The sequence below is a fragment of the Nannospalax galili genome, unplaced genomic scaffold, assembly GCF_000622305.1.
Source record: "Nannospalax galili isolate Female #2095 unplaced genomic scaffold, S.galili_v1.0 scaffold514, whole genome shotgun sequence".
NCBI classification, from domain to species: Eukaryota; Metazoa; Chordata; class Mammalia; order Rodentia; family Spalacidae; genus Nannospalax; species Nannospalax galili.
In genome coordinates, this window is record NW_008336076.1 from 146,083 (window position 1) to 152,663 (window position 6,581).

Here is a 6,581-nt window from a genome sequence, read left to right on the forward strand (position 1 = left end):
ACTGGAAACAGGATTCAATGACAATGAGGAAGCTACCCAAGCTGCATACATGTCCTCGCTTAACACTAGATGTAGATCATTTTTAAATACCACTTTACTTTCTTCAAATCAAATACACAGCAATATTTATTGACTTGGATCAAATCACATATCTTAACAATTTCAGTACTGGCCAGCTGACTTAGCAAGGTAATATGCCCAGGCATTTCTTTGGTATTTAATTAGTTATCGCTCTGCTTGGTTTGAGGATATAAGTTTTATAAATCAAATTGAGTTCTCATTAGAGTTTTAAAAAAATTCTTGCCTATCTAATCAATGGAATGGAAGTGCTCAAGTACCTAGGGATTTTATACAAGTCTAGAACACACTAATAACATATCTGCATAATTGTAACTCAAAGTAAGCTTGGCAATACCTATTACTTGACAGCAAGCACTAATCATGTAACTTACAAAACAAGACAATTAGTTTCTTTATATAAGAACAAAAACCATTTTATTTTTTTTGTTGTTGTTGTTTTTAATATTTTATTATTTTTATTTTGTGTGTATGTGTGTATTGCCTGCAGGTAGGTAAGTGCACCATGTCATGCAATGCAATGCCCACGGAGTACAGAAGAGGCCATTGGATCCCCCGAAACTGGAGTTACAGTTAGCTGCCATGTGGGTGCTGGGATTCAAACCCGGGTGTTCTGTAAGAACAACCAGTGTTCTTAACGGCTGAGCCATCTCTCCAGCCCCAACAAATACCATTTTGAAATGACTTATGGGCCTATCTGAAAAAAAATCCATATTAGTTCCAAATTACAAGAAAAAGATTTATTGTAGAAAATTAGATTTTGAAAATTTTCCAAAAATTTCAAAATATTTCAAATAGCCAGACATGGTGGCACAAGCCCTTAATCCCAGCATGGGGGTGGGGACCTTTGAGATAGGAATTCTCTGTGAGACTGAGGCCAGATTAGTCTACATAGCAAGTTCCAGTTCAGAGAACCCTGTCTCAGAAAGACTGTGCTAAACCTCACCCACCCATAAGAGTCAGAGTTGGTGCATGAACATAAAGAAATGGGCTTTCAGACCTCTGGGAACTTGCTCATGAATTTTCAACAATGGTGACAGCATGCACGAGACCCATACCAATTCAATCTGACAAAAAAAACTAGCATAGAACAGGGGAAATGGGCAGCAGGTCCCAACCCTGCCAAGGAACTATTGGAAAATGGTTACTGTGGGGTGAGGGAGAGTAGATCTTCTTTAAGGGGGTGACTTTAGATAGCTGACTAGACTCCAGTGGATGAACTATCACCAAGGAACATTTGGATACAAATGCTTGTCTGGATAGGATTTAAGATATGTGACAAAATATTTGAAATCTGGTAGTGTGGGGGTTATGGAGGGCAGGGAGAGAGGAGGGGGTCTAAATTTGATTAAGATGTATTATATGAGGGCTGGAGAGATGGCTCAGCGATTAAGAATACTGTTCTTGCAGAAGACCTGGGTTTGAATCCCAGCACCAACATGACAGCTAACAACAGCCCTAACTCCAGTTCCAGGGGATCCGACAGTCCCTTCTGTCCACTGCGGGCATTGCACGACACACGACACGGGTGCACTCACATATATGCAGGCAATACACTCATACACATAAAAATAAAATGTTAAAAAATGTTTTAAAGATGTATTATATGAAAAGCACAAAAACTCAGTAAAGGTCAATCCCTGCAGCCGCTGCCGCCGCCACCCTCAACCAGCAGCTCGGTGTCACCTCCAGCCAGGCCAGGGTCTGTGGCGGGCAGGCGGGAGAGAGGCAGCTGACCCACAACGGCTGGGCAGTTATTGGGCTCCAGCGTCTCCATGGGGCTCGGGCGCTGTGAGAACATTTCCACTGCTGCCCCGAGGAGGCCAGATTCAAAGTTCCTGGAGAACTCTGCCTTTGTGAGAAGCTAGAAATCTGCTTCTTTAATACCATCTCTAAGTTTTCCATAGGCACACCAAGAAACCATGAACAACTTTAATAAGACTTTGACTGCCACATCCTCCGTGAAGGCTTTACTGCCAAGTACATCCTAGACCAAACAATGAATGAAGTTTCTTATAATGATGATAAGGATGCTTTCTATGTCGCAGGCCTCGGACACATTCTAAAGAAACATCTGAGGTGGTTAAAAGCTCTCCCCCCTGTCGCTTCCTTTGATGTTGTCAAATGTAATGACAGCAGAGCCATAGTGAACAACCCAGTTGCCGTAGGGACGGGATTCGACTGTATGAGCAAGAATGAAATCCAGTTGGTACAGAGCCTCGGGGTCCCTCCAGAAAGGATTATCTATGCAAATCCTTGTAAACAAGGGTCTCAAATTACGTATGCTGCCAGTAACGGAGTCCAGATGATGACTTTTGATAGTGAAGTTGAGTTGATAAGAGTCGCCAGAGCACATCCGAAAGCAAAGTTGGTTGTGCGGATTGCCACTGATGCTTTCAAAGCAATTGTCGCCTCAGTGTTAAATTTAGTGCCACACTCAAAACCAGCAACTTCTTTTGGAACGGGCAAAAGAGCTAAATATTGATGTCATTGGTGTCAGTGTCCTCCGGAGACCCTTGTGCAAGCAGTAGCAGATGCCCTCTATGTCTTCGACTGGGAACTGATGTTGGTTTCAGCATGTGTCTGCTTGATATTGGCGGTGGCTTTCCTGGATCTGAGGATGCGGAGCTTAAATTTGAAGAGATCACCAGTGTGATCAGCCTAGTGCTGGACAGATATTTTCCATCAGACTCTGGAGTGAGAATCATAGCTGAGCCAGGCAGATATTATGTTGTATCAGCTTTCCCACTTGTAGTCAATATCATTGCCAAAAAATGCATATTGAAGGAGCAAACTGGCTCTGATGATGGAGAAGAGTCAGATGAGCAAACTTTTTTTTTTTTTTTCTGGCCTTTGTGAGACAGGGTCTCCCTGAAGCCCAGCCCCATCTGTCCTGGAACTCACTATGTAGACCAGGCTGGCCTTGAATTCACAGAGATCCACCTGCCTCTGCCTCCCAAGTGCTAGGATTAAAGGCGTGCACCACCACACCCCGCCTGAGCAAACTTTTATGTATTATGTAAATGATGGAGTATATGGATCATTTAATTGCATGCTTTACAGTCATGCACATGTAAAGCCCCTACTTCAGAAGAGACCTAAACCAGATGAGAAGTATTACTCATCCAGCATATGGGGACCAACGTGTATGTGATGGCCTAGATCGGATTGTTGAGTGCTGTGACCTGCTTGAAATGCACGTGGGTGATTGGATGTTCTTTGAAAACCTGGGCACATACAACGGTTGCTGCTGCTTCTACTTTCAATAGATTCCAGAGGCCCACCATCTATTATGTGATGTCAGGACCAATGTGGCAACTCATGAGGCAAACCCAGAACCATGACTTCCCATTGGAAGAAGAGGAGCAGGATGTCAGCACTCTGCCCATGTCTTGTGCTCAGGAGAGCGGGGATGGACCATCATCCAGCAGCCTGTGCTTCTACTAGTGTGTAGATGCCATTCTTGTAGCTGTTATCTGCAAGCGTAGCTTGAATTAAGGGATCTGGGGGGACCATTTAACTTAATTACTGCTAGTTTTGAAATTTCTTTGTAAGAATAGGGTTCACACAGATGCAGCAATATGGAAGGCTAGGAGTTGGGGATCACACCTTCCTATGTTCCTATGGAAACTTTGAATATTTGTTTTATATGGATTTTTATTCACTTTTCAGACATGATATTAATATGTGCCCCTCAGCCTCTGAGCAAGCACTTGTAGCTTGTACAAAGGCAGAATGGGCCAAAAGCTTAGTGCTGTGACCCATTTTAAAATTAAAGTATCTTGAAATAATAATAAAAAACCTCAATAAAAAAATTGGGGAAAAACAATATTTGTAAAAAAATTTTATTCAACCAATGTGATAATTTAAAGGATTCAAAGGCAAATTAAAAAGATACAGATTTGTAGAAAGACCTAACACTTAAAAAAAATTTATTGAGCTTTTGTGCACTTCATATAACAGTTCTTAATCGAATATAGAGCCCCCTCCCCCACCCATGCCCCCTAGTCCCCACTGGACCTCATGTATTCCGCCAATCATGGTAAGTCCTACTCAGTCAAGCATTTGTGCCCAGATGTCCTTTGGTGCAAATTCAAACACTGGAGTCTAGTCAGCCTATCTAGAGATTGTAAGTAAGGTCTACTTTCCCTCACCCAGTAGTAATCAGTCTCTAACAGTTCTCAGACCAGAACCAGGCTGCCACCAAGCTCCACTCTAGGCTCTTATCTGATTGAGTTGGCATGTGTCCTATGCTTTTTACCACCATTGTTGCAACTTCACATGTGCAAGCTTCCCATGGCCTGAAAGTCTCTGTTTACCTATGTTTATGGACCAACCCTGTCTCTTACAATCTTACTGCCCCCTCTTCCAAAATTGTCCCTGAGCCATGGATGGGTAGGGCTTAATATTGGAGTTCTATCCAGGGACACACATTCTGCAGTCTCTTATTCTTTAAAACTTGGCTGGTTGTGGCCTTCTGTGTGCATCACACTTTGTTGTGTGAGGAAGCTTTGCTGGTGAGAGTTGAAGGATATACTAGTTTTCTCTCTACACCCCACCCAATTCTGCTATGTTTCATAAGCTTTAGGTGTAGAGGTTCAACTGTAGCTATGTCATCTAGGATTGGGCATCTCTCAGATGTATATTCTCTGTGTCTCACCAGTTATGGGATTCTCCAGGAGGCTCCATCTGTTGCAAAAAGAAGTTTCTTTGATGAGAGGTGTGCTGTATATTTGAAATAAAAGGATCCATATTTAGCATATGGCAAGAAATTTCATTTATCCTGAGATTGACAGAGATAGGGTTTTCTCTAGGATCTATGACCTCTCCAGCCATGTGTATTTGGATGTGTTTACAGTGCCACCCAGGAGTTCACTCCCACTGAGAGGGCTTTAAGTCTAAAGAGATAGCTGTTGGTTACTCCCCAGATAACAGTGCCACTATTGCACCAATAGAGGTTGTTTGCTGTACCTTCATTGCAGTTATTAGACTTTAAGACTGGGTTGGACCACTGACTGATTGTTCTCCCTTAGCAACTTACATAATATTGCCTAGAACTATGAGAGCTAAACTTCAGAAGGCTTCTAGGTAATTTTCTGTTCCAGTACTCCAAGTCCTATGTCCTAAAGTATGTCAGCAGTAGGTTTTGGGTGTTGTTGTTTGTTTGTTTGTTTGTTTTTCTCTAATTCTCAGAGATAACTAAGAGCTCTGGCAATAGCCTGTGTTATTTTGTGAGTCTGTTGGATTACTCTGACCAACCACTCAAAGGGAGGTCTCTCCTGTCTGGCACTATGTTCCTTGCCATACAGCCCCCAGGTATACATATGCACTGATGTTCAGACACTGGATGTGCATTTCTCAGGAGGTTTCTGAAGCAACACATTACCCTCTGGCTTCTCTAGCCCTCAAGATCCGTTCATCTCTAATCTCTCTCCCCCTATCTAACCTCCTCCCCACTCCCGAGTCAAAGCACCCTACTATCCCTCCCTCTCCCCAATAATATCCACCTCTCTATATGCCCCCCCTCCTGAGTTCCCTCTTTCCCCACCTTGATCCTGAATGCCCCTCTGTCCTCGTCTCCCAGCCAAACTCTCCCACTTTCCCCACCTCCCCTGGTAACATTAGTTTCCTACAATTTTGTTCTTCTGAGCTCTTTCTTTTCCTTTACCTTCATGTTTCCATTCCATCTTCCTGGCTTCTGGTGTTACATCAGGATATATACTCACATATAAGGGATTGGTGTTATATTCTGAAAATGAGTGAGAACATATGCCACTTGTTTTTCTGCATTTGTGTTTCTTAACACAACAGTCTCTACTTCCATCCACTTACCTGCAAATTTCAAAATTTCATCTTTTCTTACTACTGAGTAGAACTTCATTGGGTAAATGCACCACGTTTTCATTATCCATTCATCGGCTGAGGGACATTCAAGTTGTTTCCATTTCTTAAGCTATTGTGAAGAGAACAACAACAAACATGGATTTACAGGTCTCTCTACAGTAGGATGAGACCTTTGGGTATATGCCAAGGCGTAGTTTAACTGGATCATATGGTAGATTCATTTTTAGCTTTTTGAGAGTCTCCATACTGCTTTCCATACTGATTGTACAAGTTTACATTCCACCACCACCACCACCACCCCCCAGCAATGAATGAGCTTTCTCCTTATCCTCACCAGCCATTTGTGATTTTTGTTCTCTTGAGCTTAGCCTTTTGGACTGGGGTAAGATGGAATCTTAAAGTGTTTTTTTGTTTTATGGGTTTTTTGGGGGTTTTTTTGTTAGTGGAAGTACATTTTATTTTATTTTATTTTTTAAGTATTTATTTAATAACCACATACTTAGAAGAAGCATTTCATTACAATAGCATTAACATATTCAATAACAATTTTCTGAGCTAAGGTGCATCTTTTTCAAAATTGGTTGTAAATTTTTAGGTTTACAGTTGAATTGTTACAGTTATACAATATTGTACTCAGTATAAACCCTATAAGATATAAA

General features: G+C 41.9%; 1 protein-coding gene and 1 pseudogene across 5 annotated transcripts in view; both read left to right on the plus strand.

Moving 5' to 3' along the window:
* Nucleotides 1-6,581, plus strand: part of Scn9a (sodium voltage-gated channel alpha subunit 9) — a 218,082-nt gene that overhangs the window by 99,981 nt on the left and 111,520 nt on the right. The gene's annotated exons all lie outside the window — the stretch shown is intronic.
* Nucleotides 1,854-3,532, plus strand: LOC103732341 (annotated as a pseudogene).